This window comes from Artibeus jamaicensis, unplaced genomic scaffold (genome assembly GCF_021234435.1).
Source record: "Artibeus jamaicensis isolate MK-2021 breed Jamaican fruit bat unplaced genomic scaffold, CSHL_Jam_final contig_391, whole genome shotgun sequence".
NCBI classification, from domain to species: domain Eukaryota; kingdom Metazoa; phylum Chordata; class Mammalia; order Chiroptera; family Phyllostomidae; genus Artibeus; species Artibeus jamaicensis.
Window position 1 is genome coordinate 4,475,179 of NW_026521814.1, and position 16,868 is coordinate 4,492,046.

The following is a 16,868-nucleotide window of genomic DNA, read 5'->3' on the forward strand; positions in this document are numbered from 1 at the left end:
CAGGGTCACTTGACTAGGTCACCCTGACACTGGTCATGCCCATTCAACCGTGGCATCCTCAAAAGAAGACTTTGTATCATCTCCCCTAATTTTTTGTGCTGCTGCCATCCATTCAATGCCTCAAAGTGCAAATGGTGTGGCCTGGTGTCTCACTCCTAATTTATAGCCCTCCTTTATGCTGAACTGGTTACTTTACACTCTCAGCCAAGGTTTTAGAGAATTGTTCTTGTTTTGTTTTCACTGTAATGCAAGGCATCTGGAATACACAATAGGTACCAGTGATGAGTGGAGAAGTTAACAATTATTGAGAAAGCACCTAAAGTGCATATTCTAACACTATAAAACAGCCACTGTTAATTCCATTTTACAAGTGAAAAAATGTTGGCCTGGAGAAATTAACTAACTTGCTGAAAAACTGTTTAAGAAATGGTGAAACCAGGTTTTCAAGCAACTGGCTTCACCCTCTTCACTATTCCAGGGATTGCTGGTGATTCCTGGGACTCTCTATATGTTTAGAAATGTCCCTAGGAAGTTTTAACACCTAGGCTAGTCTAAGTCCTACTGCATCACCACTTTTCTGTACCTGAAGTCAAATGAGTGCTAAATATGCAGACTGCTGCTTCTCTCCGAAGCCAGAGCTCTAAGCCAAAATAATGCCAGATCTCTCAAGTCACCAAATTGTCTGTTTTCCTTTGGAGTTTTCCCTCCATCTCTCTGTGACTCTCCCATGTCCTACTTTCCCCTCCAAGTTCCCAGGACCATTCAATCTCCTCTCACTTTTATTCACCTTTATTCTGCATCCATCTCTGGCTTCAATAACCAGCCCCCACTCTAGTTCTAATGTTTACCTATTAACATCTGGTAATCAACCCATGCCCACGGGTAACTAACTCTTCATATTAGAAGTATGGAGAAAATTATTTTATATATTTCTCAGAGGAATCATTAGATATAGGATTAGTAATAATACAATATTCTCATTAGCTAGATTTAAAAAATATAAAAAGGCACTACCTTTTTTTTTTTTTCTGGACCTGGGAAACATGGAACTCTATTAAGTGATCTTGAAATAGAATTCTGAGATTTTTGACTTCTAACAAATACACAACGGGTATTGTAATTTCAGATGCCAGAAAATATAAATGTCATATGTACTTCCCTCTGTTTGCTAATAGTTTCTTCTAGCCATGTACTCTCCAAACAGTATTCTGTTTTATAGGGTGACTCTTAATAATGCTTAGGATTGCTTGCACTTAAAATGCTGATTGGGACAACCTCAATTAAGGGCATTTAGAGAAACTTTTCTGCCTCATTCGCTCTTTCTTCTCACCTACTACTGCAGATATCTGAATAGGGATAGCAACTTAATCTCTCACAATTTAGTTTTTCCTGCATGATCTCACTGTCTGTCACCATGGGAATGCTTGTAACACTGCAATTTTAGCACTACACCTGGAGTACACTGCAGTGGGATCATATTGGCAAAAACAAAGGAAGGTGAGTCTCTCTTTTGACAAGTGTCTGTTATGCTTTGGGATCTTTTTCCCCTATTCTTTTCTTTGTGATTACTTAAATATCTAATCATACAGTTCATTCTTTCTTTAATGACCTACCATGAGATTCTTCAAGGCCATCAGAAACTAAAAGCATAAAGGACACATGGACAAAAACAAGGCGGGGTGGAAATCGGAGGGAGGTGGGGAGGGCTGGGGGGTAGGGCTGAGATGGACGTAAAAGGCAGAAAACTGTACTCAAACAATTAAAAAAATTTTTAAGGGGGGAAAAAGTCAAACAAACAGAAAAAAAATTGTGTCGTCTATGCCTTTTGACCCAGCAATTCCACTGCTGGGATTATACCCTAAAAACCCTGAAACATCAATTCAAAAGAACCTGTGTACCCCAATATTCACAGCAGCACAATTTATGATAGCCAAGTGCCCATCAGTAAATGAGTGGATCAAAAGACTGGTACATTTACACAATGGAATTCTATGCAGCAGTGGGAAAAAAGGAACTCATACCCTTCATGACAGCATGGATTGAACTGGAGAGCATTATGCCAAGTGAAACAAGGCAGGCGGTGAAAGACAAATACCACATGATCTCACCTATAAGTGGAATCTAATGGACACAGCAAACAAACAAGCAAAATAGAAAACAAGAGACATGGAAATAAAGAACAAACTGACAGTGACCAGAGGGGAGAAAGGAGGGGGATAATGGGGCAAAGGAAGGGGAAGAGGTTCAAGTCAGGGAACATGTGTAAAGGACCCGTGGACAAAGATAATGGGGGTGGGGGGAGGATTCAATGGAGAGGTGGATAGGACAGGGGTGAGCAATGGGGAAAAATGGGGACAACTATAATTGAACAACAATAATTTTTTAAATTAAAAAAGAAACCAAAAGCATAAATGTGAATAAAGTCATGCACAAATTATTAACATGAATTTCATAACAGTTAAGGAATAAATCTAAATAGTTTTCTATAACTAATAAACAAGGTATATCAACATTTGTTTAAAACTTGTCAAGAGCTCTCAGGCTTTACAAGCAAATCTTCTAAAACTTTCTGAAATCACTTGAAAATAAAGTTTCTTCAACTAAATAATGATCACATTAGGTCACCAAGTGACTATTTAAATTGGAGACTGGCTTTCAAACAGTGATAATACAGAATCAGAGTCCTATAATCCCAGCAATCGCAGGCAGCATTATGTGTTTGACTTTTTAAAAATCTTGAATAAGTAACTTTAGGAGTAATGGTGGGTAAAATAGTTATTAAATCTTTGCCTCCATTTTCCCACAAATAAGTAAATCCTTGGTAGTGGTCACCATCCATATATTCCTTTTTATCTACCAAATTAAAAAAAATTCTTTTAGCATGACAAAGAAAAGCTGACTTTTTCATTGTTAATTTTATTTGCAAGGCGATCCCACAAAGTGGTAAAATGTATCTGAACTGGTCCTATTAGAAACCTGGTCTGCAAGGTGGTTTCCACTGTTGAAAATAATTGGTAAATCTAGAGACAGAGGTAGTTCTAGGTGAAATTAAATAACCACATTGCTTTGGGAAGCTCTTTGATTTTCCATATCCTTCTAACTTCTCTCTAAATTCTTCCCCCTAAAAAACAAAAACAAAAAAAAAAACAAGCAAACAACAAAAAAAAACTAGGGACCTCTCTAGCTATCTGACTCCTCTGGTTTTCTAACTTACACTGATCGTCTGAGCCACTAAGTTTTAAGAATCTTTCTTCATTCTGAATCTTTTTGTTCTCCTCTCATAGCTACCTTTCCCTTTACTATAACCCCTCTGTTTTTTTAATGAAATGACAGGATAATGAGACTCCTTTAAAAATATAAACCAGGTCTGTCACTACTACATAAGCCCTATAGTGTGGCCGTCTCTCACCAGAGCAATAGGCACAGTCTTCACCAGCTCTACACAATATGGTGCAATACCTGGCTAACCTCATCACCTACTGTGCCCAGCCCAGGGCCTTGGCACACACTATTCCTTTTGCCTGGACTGTTTTTCCCCCAGATGTCAAAATTGCCACTCCCCACCCCTCCAGGTCTTTATGCTACTTTCTCACAGTCACATTAGCTCATCAATCAATTATAAGCGAATGTTCTCTATCAGCCAAACTTGTAGTCACTGTACCACTTAATTGCTTATTTTTCTCTGTAACATTGATCTCCATATGACATGCTATATATTCAATTTACTTACCTGCTTATTATTTGCTTATGCCTTTACCAACCAATACCAAGTAAATGAGCACCATTAAAAGGAAGGTTATTTTTCTTCTGTGTTGTTATTTTATTCTCCAGTATCTAAAATAGTCACTGATACATGATGAAAGCTCAATAGATGTTTACCGAATAAATAATAAATGGCTCTTAAACAAAAGGCAGCAGATGAACAAATTTCTTTCTATTAAATGGCAGAATGACTGAATGACATTTTTCAACCATCTGAACTGAGATACAGTGAAAGATCAAGAGACATGGAAATGTTGGCATTCTGAGTTGGCATTCTGAGTTGAGACGTTCAGAACCACTGAGGTAGGGGCAGGTCTGTCAGAATCTAAAACCATATGCCAGCTGCGGATATGAGGAAGCAGAAAGTACAGAAGCAGAAGAAGCCAGTCAGCAGAAGGATCCAGAACAAATATGTCCCATGGAAAAGTAGCTACCACAATTGAAAGAGACTCCTCGGTCACTGAGAGGCATGGGGGGGGTTGGGATGGGAGAAACTGACAAAAGAAAACTGTACTTGAAAAATAACTCAATAAATTAAAAAAAAAAAAAAAAATGGTCTGTCCCAAGGCTGCTGCTACTTTGTAAAGAAAGTCTGTCTCGTTAGACTTGTTTCTTACTAACAGGAAGGTGGGCACAGCTAGGACTGCCATACTGACATTTGATGGCTGACATCATCTCTTCTTACTAGCATATATTGTGCAGGTATCCTTTGTAAAATAACTTTGTTCTCCCAACTGAAGTATCTCTAAAAGGTGTTTTGGGGTTGTGTTGGGCTAATGGAGTGTTTTGAATCCTTACTCTATTATCCCTTCCAAGTCACGGATCTGAACCATTCTTTGTCTATCCTACAGAGCCAGTCCAGGTTGAGCTTTAAATAGAACAGACTGACAGCTGTCAGAGGGCAGTAGGGTTGCAGGTCTGAGTGAACAAAGTGAAGGGATTAAGCAAAACAAACAAACCTGAAAACACCCAACTCATAGACAGAGACAATAGCATCGTGATTACCAGAGGGAAAGAGGGAAGGGCGGAGGTAGAAGCGGGTAAAGGAAGAATAAATGGTGACAAAAGGAGACTTGACTTGGGGTGGTGAACACACAATACAATATACAGGTGATGTGTCATAGAATTGTACAGCAATGTCACCCCAATAAAGTCAATACAAAGAAACAAAATAATGTAATCTAAAAATTGTTCCTTTAATTTTATAAACAAAATGAGCAAGGGAGCAGGAGAGGGTGACTGTGAAACCTGAGGATGTAAAGACTGCTTCTGCATGTGAATGGGGCGTTGGTCAGACTTTAGAGATCAAACCGGGAAGGCATGGAGTGGAGCGACCCAGACTCGAGCAGCAGGTCCGCCCTTCGGTCTCGGCGTGCATCTCTTGTTCTCCACAGATCATACGACGTACAGCCTGCTGTCTCCTTGGCTGTGAGACCGTTTTTTGTTGTGCCTGTGCTATCATTTCCCTTAGGGTAGAGAAATCTTTCTTTATACCTTTGTTACAAATAACAGTAGATGAAAGAGAACACTAAGATGACTGCGGGATTATATTACATTTGACACTCTTTCCTCATTGAAGTTACCTGCATTTGTAGGAATTTGTGTTTGCAACTGCTGATCATCTTAAAGCTACTCTATAGCTATGAATAAATTATTACTCTCAGAGGTTTAGTGACTCATCTAAACTGACATTAACAAATTTTTTAAAATGCATCAGACTGCCTCTGACTGGCTTTCCCTGACTGTGTTGATACAGAGAGTGAAGTCTTAAATTGAATATTTTACCTGGTAAAATATTTAGGGACTGTGGCTTACCCTATATAAAATGAACTGAGCCAGCCTCCCTGACATAGGACACAAGTATTCCCTATATCTCTGCTTAATTGCCTGGGAACATCATGAGGCATCTAAATTCTGCAGGTACAGCCATTCCTAGCAACCAATTTTATTTTTGATGGACAAAGAGGCCCAGGAAAGTAGATGCCTTTGCAGTGAGAAAAAAGAAACTCCAAGCAAGATAGACGTGCCCTAATCAGTATGCCCTGGGCATGACAGCATGCAAGAGAGCGATCTGTTTTGTTCTGAAGTCTGGCCCTGTCAAAGAGAGCACACCGTTTACCAGAACAAATCAGATACATGCATTTGACTCCTGTTTCTATGTTTGAAAACACTGAAACACATTTCTTGATATAACTCTCTGATTCCACATTGTTAATTTTGACTTGTTCTTATGAAATACCGTTGTCAGATGAGGATGCAAATAACAATCAAGGTAGAATTGTTTTCAGTGATTTCAGACATTATGGAAAGTATAATTTTTGCATGGATGTGATAATATGGTAGATGTCATTAAAAAATCACAGCTCCCCAAAGCAATTTGGAATCCTCGGCTATGCAGTTGGTGGTCAGATACTAAAACACGCCGTTGTCCATGTTCTGTTACAGGTACATGTGACAGCGCCGCAGCTATGAGTGGAATTTTAAGGGGGAGGTGTGAAGCAGTTGACGGCTCCTCACTCCCTTCCTCTGCGCAGGAATCAGATGATGAAGTTTTCAGCTGTGACAGTGCTGACAGTGTTGATAGTGCCGATCCATCCACTTCCAATCATTTCACCGGTGAGTGTCTGAAGCCGTGTTTCAGGTCGGGCTCCAAATGTGTTGTGTGGTCAACTCCTAGAGTTTCTGTGTTTATCTGCTGGGTTATACCTGCTCTAGAGTTTGAAATGTTCAGACTTATTTGCAAAACACGGTATCGTTTTGGTTAATTATCTCAGCAGTCTACTTCTGCTCATCTCTATGGCATGAGTATGAGAGGCAAAAATGAGTTCACTCGAAGGTAAGCAGGTAGAAATTGAAAATGATTTCGTATGTATCTTCAATTTTTTGAAACAAATCCATTTTTAAAAAATCTAATCAAGTCCTTGGCTCGTGTGCCTTAGTAAACTCAAAAGTTACTGGTTTGATTTCCTATCAGGGCACACGTCTGGGTTGCAGGCCACGTCCCTGGTTAGGTGTGTGCAAGAGATAACCAATCAAGGTATCTCTTGCATATTGATGTTTCTTTCCCTTTCTTTCTCTCTCCCTTCCTCTCTCTATAAAAGTAAATAAGTAAATTCTTTTAAAAATCTAATCGATTGAGATATTTTGAACTTCTATACTGGCTAATGAGTTGTGGAATGCTTGCAGTACTGAGTAGAAGAGATTTACTTCCTAGGTGAGAAAATGATGTTTGTTTTCCAGAGAATCGTGCACTGAAATCAAAGCCTTGAAGTCCCTGAAATTCTATAGATGTTTAGACACTGGTAAACCTCAAACTCAAGGCCAGGTTCAGGCGCTACAGTGACTGTAGCTTTCTACATGTGTATATTACTCCTAAGCAGTTAATGTGAACAACATCATTTAGCTTAGTGTGAAATGTTCTGACTTCAAATTCTAGCTATTTTAATTATATTCCTGACACAGAAAAAGATTTTGAAAGAGACAAATTTTTACCAACATCTCCACATCTACTCAACCCCAATCATTAGGTGAAAAGTGGCCTTCAAAATAATTTTAGAAGAGTTAACACCACACAAAGCAAAAATTAACAAGGTGAATAAAAGCCCCACAAAATCAGCCTTATCAGATGATGGGTATAAACTTCATTTTGAAGCTGTGTCCCATAAGTAAAGGTAAAAATTATACAGAACAAGAGTTTTGTACCTCCTCTCATAAAAGTTTATTTTTTCCTAGCGTTATTTTTCAGCATTTGTGTTTGGGGATTTTTAACACACCGAAACAGACTTTTAAAATCCACACTACCATTTACACAGTGTATCTGACCCCTAAAATTCCACTTTTAACTCTCTTTTCCCCAACCCCCAAAGTTCAGAAATTTGCTTGGTATTCATGAATTCTCTTTCATCAATGTTAGACATATTTAGAATAAAAATAGTATAATTTATAAGAATATTTACCCTTCGTATTATTTAACTCTTGACTAAAGTAGAACTCATTTTTATGAATGTGCAGAAAGCATAATAAGATGAGGAGGAAATAAGAGAACACTTGGGAGGAAAGAGAAAACAATAGCTGTTGAGAGCAAGAGTCTCTAGTTACGTGGAAAGGCTGTTGCCAGTCGGGGTAGTATTTATGGGGGGTAAGCTTTGTTTGAGACGTAGCCTTTCCACCCCTTCCTCTCAGTGAGGGCACACACCTTGCTGTCACCTGTGCTTAGAGGAGTCCTGAGCACTGAATGATACTTTGACCTCTTTACTGAGTGAATAGATTAAGTTTAGACAGTTCTCTATTTTAACATTTTTATTGACACATAAAAATTGTACATATTTAAGGTGTTCAACATGATGTTTTGATGTATGACTGCATTGTGATATGATTTTCACAGTGAAGCTAATTAGCACGTGCCTCACCTCATCACCTCATACAGTTAATTGAGGTTTTGTTTGTTTGTTTGTGTTTTCTTTTTTTCTTTTTCTTCTTTCTTTTTTTGGTGGTGGTGGTGGTGGTCATGAGAACACTTGAAATCTATGCTCTTGGGGAATTTCAAGTGCATAATGCATTGTTTTTATAATTTCAGACAATTTTTAAAAACTGGAGAGAATGAGCTCACTAGCTGTTATTATCCTTAGAAAAGCAACAGTATACGTTTAAACTCGAGCTGCCAGGAACACTCTAGGAAATATATTTCCCTTCTACCTTGAACAGCTTTCCCTCTCCAAGCCCCGGAGCACTGCAGGGGCTGCCTGGTCTTTTTTATGTACTTTCCTTCAGCCACTCCTGAGCCACATGGTTACCGAAGACCCTACTTCTTTGAGACAGGACCTCATCTAGTGCAGTGCGGCTTTTTCCATGTGCTTGTGATTTTTTTTAACCTCCAGCGTGCTTACATCCTCTCAGTGTCTCTGCCTCTCCTAAAGTTACAAATTGACTCTCCTGGAAAAATCAATTGCAAGACTTCTATGCAAGATGCCTATTGATTTCTACAGCTTGTGAGTTCACAAAGTAGCTATAATGTTCTTATAAACACCATCAGGTCTTACAATTGTGGCTCAAGATTCTTTCCCGATGAAAATGATGTTCTGGAAGTTTTTAAAAATTATAGGTCAGGTGCTTGTGATAAGTACCTGACCAGTTCCCGGAAAGGACAAAAGTTGGAATGGAGAGAGGCTTTAGTTCGATAAAATGAACTATTTGATAACTGTTTTTGACATCTGGTCATAACTTTTCTGTTTCATCACCATTATGAGAGTCTGTGGAGAAAGAGACATCTGTGTACAGAGGAGAAGATGGGCCTGCAAAGAAAACAGCTGCAGAGTTTGATTAGCTTTTTCCAGCACTGCTATTAAAGAGCATTTCTCTGTGAATTTTCAAGGGCTCCGAGGGAACCGTTTGTTGATGCTCCTCTGTGAGGAAAAGGAGACAGACATCACTGAGCAGCTCGTAATGGGATGTACGACCAGAACCATGGTGTGGGATACACAGGAGGGAGGAAGAGGGAGGAAGAATAGATGGAAAGAAGGGGGATTTCTGTTACTTTGCGCTCTCTTTGGCCTGATCTCCAATATAAAACGTTATTAATTATTTTATAAAGTTGGGCAAATTGAGACAGGAAACCCCTTTAACGTTTTGAGAAGATCTGATGTTCTGTGTCTAACAAAGACAAGCAACATTAAAGCATCAAACTCATTTTGAATTCAAAGAATGTTAGAACTAGTAGGGCCTTTGAGAAAATCTAGGCTGGTTCTCGAATTTTACAGATGTGGGGAGTGGGGTCCAGAGAGAGTAACTTGGCAAGAAGCCCAATGGGAGCCAGCAGCAGAGGACTTCACCGCAGATCTCCAGGGTCTCTGCTGGTCTGGTGTGCCACCGACTGCCAAGTAGAGGACCCAGGGCATCGAGTGAAAGGCGTGCCTCTGTCTTTTGTGCCAGCTCCTCTTAGAAATAGTACGAATGAGTCTATCTTTTGGTAAAGGTAGTTGGCACATTATCTCCTTTTGCCTTTTTTTCAGTTGGTTTCTGCTGAAAGTGCTGATATCTCCAGGCTGTAATATAGTGCCAGTGACAAGTTTATGAATAAATTCAATGAGCTAAAGCAATAGTGGCCAGAGAATTTAATTGAGTGTGAATAAACAATTTGCCTTCCCCTCTCTGTAAGTGACAGGGCAGACTGTTGAGGCTTTCCTTGTATGTCACTGACATTGATGGAGATACCTTACAGCGAACATGTTGTTCTGCATTTACATGAAGGAAATCGGTTTGTCTTGGTGACATAATGCTGCCTGTGTGAGGTGAAAATGTTACAATGAAGAAAGGGTGAGAGGAAGTATGCAGCGCGCTTCTTTAATAGAAGCTAACAAATAGAGGGTTATTTCATTTACTTTAAAAATAAAATCTTTGGTACATTCCACTTTTGCCAGAGGGGTGAATGGGCATCCTGGACTCCCTGGGGAAAAAAAAAGATAATGGTATCTTTCCATTCTCTGAGCTCCAGGTCTCTCCTTTACTTGTTCAATAATTCAAGTCCTCAGAAATCCACTTACCTTGCATTTCGATTAGAGTCACTTAGTCACAGCTTCTGATTGAATGGAGTAATTATATTCCATTTGCTGGCTAGGTACAGAATTGGCTTTTACATTTGCTTATTTGTTTTAAGGTCTTGAAAACGTAATTTTGGCTTTAAACTTAAAAGCCAAATTGGATCAAATTTCAAACAAAATTTTATATATCAATATATAGTGAATCTAGAAAAAACATTTATTCCTTGTGGTTTGAACTCTCAGGTAGCTTCATAAAAAACTAAATATGAAAGTAGTCTTGGTGGTATGAATGGTATTGTTTCTCACATCATTCAAGGAATAAGGATGCATTCTCGTGAGATCTGAAATGCATCATGGAAAACCTTCCACTTTCTCACATCTGTTATTCACTCAGGATGTTCATGGGTGGAATTGATATTGTAGTTATTTTCACAAAGAGCACAAGAATTAAAGTTGCCATTAAATATTAAAAATATCATCTTTACTTCTGTTACTAAAATGTTTCCATCTGACAGTGTGATTTGTTTACAAATATTGTTAGAGTATTTGCATTTTATAAATCTCTCTGTAAGAGTCACATTTTTATTTTGGAGTCATCTAGCAGTGGTCATGGCAGTAAATAAATGATTGCCCAACTGCAAAGTATCACGATTGGAAAAAGGATCCAAATGAATTTAGATAATTACAATGCTACCAAACATTTTCAAAGTACCATATCTTTTGGCTTTGGTTGAATGCCAGAGATTGGTTGGCTTTATACTTGTTTATGGTGGTGATGATGAAATCATAATGCCTGAAGCTAATGTCTTTGTGTTTCTGAAAAGATTTTAAAATTTATCATGCAGATCAAGCAATCTGATGCTTTCTGACAGTTCAAGGGAAGTATATTTGTGAGCATGTGAATGCAGAAAAGAATGAAACCTGGCCCTGCTTAAAAAAAAGAAAAGGAAAGCAGAGAAAAGGAGTCAGTCAGTGCTATTTCTAAATTGGCTGCAATATCTAACCATCTACATGTTTGTGCTCTGAAAGTATTACTTCTTTTTGCCTGAGAAACTTGGGAATAAACTGGGAATGTTTTAGGGCCATCAAATGAGTGCACCATATGTTTTATATGTTCAGTTATAGTGATGATCTGGTATGAACTAGAATAATTAAATGTCTCAGATTTATTGAGTTCCACTGAGATTTGGGTTAAGGTTAGAAGCATAGTTTTTAAATGAGAAGAGAGAGCAAATGTATTAAATATAACAAAAGATAAATATTTGATTCTCCATGAAAATCTAACATGTAAATACTAAAAAGTCACTTTCTTCCATTTATATTTAATTTTCAGGTAAAAAAGATTTTCAGTGAATTAAACTTGTAATGGACACTCAATTTATTGTATTTGGCTTTATCTTAGCTCACAAATATGATAATGAAGCAATAATAAAGTCATTTATGTAATTTATAATTATAGGAATTTGCATGAAATATTATGAAACTTGTTTTATATAAGGAATTATTAAATTATTTTAAAATCCTTAACAAATATGGGCAGTGGTCTAAATAAGCATGATTACCCTTCCCTCCAAAAAGTAACCCCAACTCTTTGAAAACAATTTCCGAACCACTGTGAAAACTGGTGAAGACTGCTAGCCAGAGTGCCAAGAAGGCTGGATACTTCTGACTGAAATACAGTAGTGGGTCCCATTACTTGTGACATTCTGGAGACCTGAAGCGGATGGGATGCTATTTGTGTTTGTGCCATGATTGGAGGATAACGTTAGTGGAAATATTGTAACATGAAAATGTACATATTTTAGTTTTAGATCATATTAATAAAATTGCTTTTAAGTATGCACAATAAAGAATACTTAATATAGTTCACCTTTAATACCTGTAACTGCCACATTATACTCTATTTTTTTTTATTTTAAAGATTTTATTTATTTATTTTTAGAGAGGGGAAGAGAGGGAGAAAGGGAGAGAAACATCAATGTGTGGTTGCTTCTCACACACCCCCTCCTGGAGACCTGGCCCACAGCTGAGGCATGTGCCCTGACTGGGAATCCAACCAGTGACCTTTCAGTTCGCAGGCCGGCACTCAATCCACTGAGCTATACCAGCCAGGGCCATTATACTGTAATTCTTAACAATGACAGAGTTGGGGGTATTGAATTCCATCTTAGGGGAATTGGGTTGGGAAGAAATACTGACTATTAATTTTAAACATAGTTAATTTTACTAACATAGACTGTCCTATTCCATAATTTTCCCCAAAGATGTTATCCATTATCTTGCTATGTTGTATCTGACTTTTACTCTGTTTGCTGTTTCTATGACACACTCATGTTGGCTTGGAGACAATAGTATATAATATATGTGTATACATTTTTATCTGAAATTTGCACTACTGTCTCCAAGCCAAAATGATGGTATTGTAATAGATAATACAATATATATACAGATAAACACATTTTAAGGGTGTTATACCACCAGAATAATTGATCATTCAGCTGACAATTTTGGTGGTCACAAATTAGTACTAAAATTAAATGTTTTACTAAGATCATGGCTACATAAGACATACATATTATACACTAGGCCTGGATTTTAAAAAAATGAATAAAGTTGGAGAGATAGCAAGAAAAAAAAACCCTAGCAAGTAAACATGAATAAATAATTAATGGACATTAATAAAGAAGCATCTATATTTTTAAAATTTCCCCATATGAAATAAGAAAATGTTTCGATGAAAACTTAAAGAATAAATAGAATCCAAAAATGGCAGGGCTTAAATAAACATTGTTTTTTCAACAGAATAGCTCTTACATTTTTAACATTCACTTGTTTTGCCCCTAGAATATGGAAATGGTTGACATTCATAATTACAATTACTTTAAACTTCTTGATGGCAAGGACCATGTACTGTATTTCCCCCACATCGCTTAATGGCAATAACCATAACAGCAAGCCTTATTATATGCAGTAATTTTGTCATTTGCCAGGCATTTAGCTAGATGCTTTAAACAAATTATTTCATTTGAGTCTCACAACATTAGCTACTAAATAAGGTTATTTTGATTGGCATGTTCGTGACTTTTTTCCAGAAATGAAATGACTTAATTAATCAAATGATTTTTGTCATCTTAAAAATGACATGAGTGAAATGAAATAGATTAATTGCATAGAAATTAATTAAGGCCGTTGGATACACTTAGGGTCTTCTTCAATAGGTGCAGACCCAAGGAAACATCTTCATATCAGATGTTCATAAAGTTCCCAATTCATGCATATAATATGGCCAGTATAAATAAAACCACTTTTCAAACTCCCTACATGGTTTTACCAACCTTTACATTTATTAAGTTAAAATTTAATACTCTAAGATTATAACACTGAGATATTTTGGCTTTATTTATTACTTTAAAAAGCTAAAGGTGTCAAAAATTTTAACTGTAAGGATGACTATTTTTGCAATATGTTTTCTTATGATAAAAATACTCTATGAAAACTTATATGATGGATTAGTATGTGGCCAATAAAAAGTTGAACAAATGTATCTATTGTCATAAAAATATATTCATGTTAATAAAGTTTGCAAAATTAGTTTCATTCTGTTTGTAAAATCTTATGTATGAGATATAAATTTGATAAGATCCACATGTAAAAAGAAACTTTTTATAGAAATATGGATAACAACAGAAATTTCCCATGCATGGTGAAATTAATGAGTAACTTTTGTTATCTATATGTTTTAAATATTTCACAATATTTGTGTTCCCAATTTGTTTTCATATGTTTTAGCCTAAAAAGACTTATGTTCATTCATTATAATAGCTTTTTAGAATGTTTCACTAATACAATTTCTGCTGTCATGACCTGTTTGTAAATAAATCTTAGAATAAATCCCTAAAGATGAAAATCATAGTTCAAAAGTATCTTTTTTATTGTTTTTTCCCATTAGCATTTATCCCTATGTCCTCTTAATTGTCCTCTAGAAAGCCTGAGCAATTTGTATGCCCACTGCTAGTAATTGAGTGCCTATTTCTCCAACATCTTGCCCAAGTAGATATTCTCATTCTCTCTCTCTCTCTCTCTGTGTTGTGAGTTGGCCAATTTGATGGATGAAAACATATTCTACTGGCATTTTAACTTGAATTTTTCTAAATAGTGAGAAGATCATTATATATATTTATTTACTTGCGTTTTTGTGTGTATAAATGGTCTATTTTTGTGTGTATAAATGCTTTTTATTTGATGATTCCTCTTTCATTGCCTTATAATATAATATTAAGGGTTATTTGATTAATGTGTGTGCAATCATGTATTGCCTGGTTTTCGTTTGTCATGTAAATCCTTCTGCGTTTGCCATAGAAACATGTTTATGTGCTCAAATGTATATGATGATTCGGCCATTAGGTAATGCTCTGGCAAACCTCTTGCCCCTAAAAGTTATTGCACACAAATGAGCCCTTCTAGAACTGTCATAAAATTTTATTATATAGTTAAATCTTTAGACCATTTCGAAATTATGTGGGCATATTGTGTGAAATTAGATTATTTTCCAATTGTGCTAAAATCACATATTTAATAATACAATGTTTTCTACTGATTTGAAATTCTATTCTCAATCTTAAATGAGTTCTTACCATAAGGCCCGTGTCTGGTTTGCTTTCTATGTCATGACCTGGATGATGATTCTTACACTAACAATAGTGCTATATGATGACTTGGTAGAAAGTTTTATTATCTCACATAGGAGTTCCTAATTTTCCTAACGCACTCCTACAAATACAATTTACTACCAGACTCTCTGAGTTATCCTCACACAATTATTTGAATTTTAAAGGAATATTATCAAGTTTCTAAACAAACCATTGCTATGCCATTGGAATTACATTTAATTTAGAGTTTAATTTGGGTTACAAGGCAGATTGATATCTTTACCATATGATCTTTCCATTCCAGGTATGTCAGATACCTTTCTATATTGAACTGATATCATACCCATAGTTAATAATTGTGCTTTTCTTTTTCCAGTTCATTTTTCATCCTGAGTCCCTAAGTTTTAAAAATATTTTGTGCCTATTATGAATAAGGTTTTTAAATATGTGTTCTAGCAGATTATGTTTGGCACTGGAGAAGGCATAGTTTTTTTGTTTGTTTCTTTTAATGGAAATGTTTCCTCATTAGTAACTATCAAAATAATCACATTTTCTTTGACCTGCTATATGATAAACTGAAAAAATTTCCTAATATAAAACTATTATTGCCTTTGACTCTATTTCAACACTAAGTGATTCATTTAATCTCACATGAGGATTAAATTTAGTCTGCAATATGTATGCATTAAGGAACCCTTAAAATGTTTGATAATATTTTAAAATTTATTTAAAAAGTGCTTCATTGAGAAAGAATGACTCTAGAGCCATCACTCATCCTGATTTTGAAAAATAAAAAAGCCATAGGAATTGGAAAACAGTATGATTCTGCCACTAAAAAAGACACATTGATCAATGGAACAGAATAGGTATCCCCCAAATATACCCATGCATGTACGGTCAACTAATACTTTAGAAGGGAGACAAAAATACTCAGTGGAGAAAGACAAAAGTCTTTTTAATAAATTGTATAGAAAAACTGGATATTCCCAAGCAAAAGAATGAAAATGGACCCTGTCTCACAACACTTGGAAAAATTACCTTGAAATGGATTAATGACTTAAATGTAATACCTGAACTATAATGCTTTTACAAGAAAAAATAGGGGAAAATCTTAATGTCCGTATTAGCAACAAGTTTTTGGATATGACATTAAAGCAATGATAGCAAAAAGCAACAACAAACAAGTAGAACTTACATCAAACTAAAAAGCTTCTGCACAACAAACAAGACCACTCACAAAATGAAGAGGCAGCCTACAGAATGGAGAGAATATTTGCAGACCATATATCTGATAAGGGATTAATATCCAAAAGATATAGACCCCTTACCTGGGTCTTTTGAAAAGAATCATATGTAACTCTATAACAAATAACCAGTAAGAAAATGGGCAAAGGACCTAAACAGAATTTTTTCAGAGAAAATATACAAATAGTTAACGAGTACATGAGAAGATGCTCGAAATCATTTCTCCATCACCAGAGAAATGCAAATCAGCCACCGTGAGACATCAGCTCACACCTGTCAGAATGGCTGTAATCAACAGATGAGATTAAATGTTGGTGAATATGTAGATAAAAGGAAACATTTTAAAGATATCACGTGATGTGAAAGAAGGAAAAGCTAGACATATCAGTGTTCAGTTCAAATAAATACAGTGTTGATCAGGTCTCCTTTAGCTTTCTTTCCAAATGGTTGAAGGATAATTATATACATTATCTAAAAAAATAAATAGCAAAGTCTCTCCTTGATTGTTAAGGTAGAATAAAGGGGGATAAAACTGCTCTGTTTACTATCCCACATACTGTAGCTGCAGCTTAACTTTAAACACATTTTTTTGTTTCTTTGTGACCAGTTGTTATTCGATAGCCTCCATCTGGTGTTGCTCTGCATTCGTTTTGTGGTCTGATTACTGGGCATGAAT

At 36.3% G+C, this 16,868-nt stretch overlaps 1 protein-coding gene across 2 annotated transcripts in view; it reads left to right on the plus strand.

Annotated features, from left to right (window-relative positions):
• CSRNP3 (cysteine and serine rich nuclear protein 3) overlaps positions 1–16,868 on the plus strand; it is a 189,379-nt gene that overhangs the window by 15,173 nt on the left and 157,338 nt on the right. For both annotated transcript variants that reach the window (XM_053665247.1, XM_053665248.1), the window contains exon 2: positions 6,208–6,378. The gene's annotated coding sequence lies outside the window, so the exon portion shown is untranslated. The remainder of the gene's footprint in view (positions 1–6,207; positions 6,379–16,868) is intronic.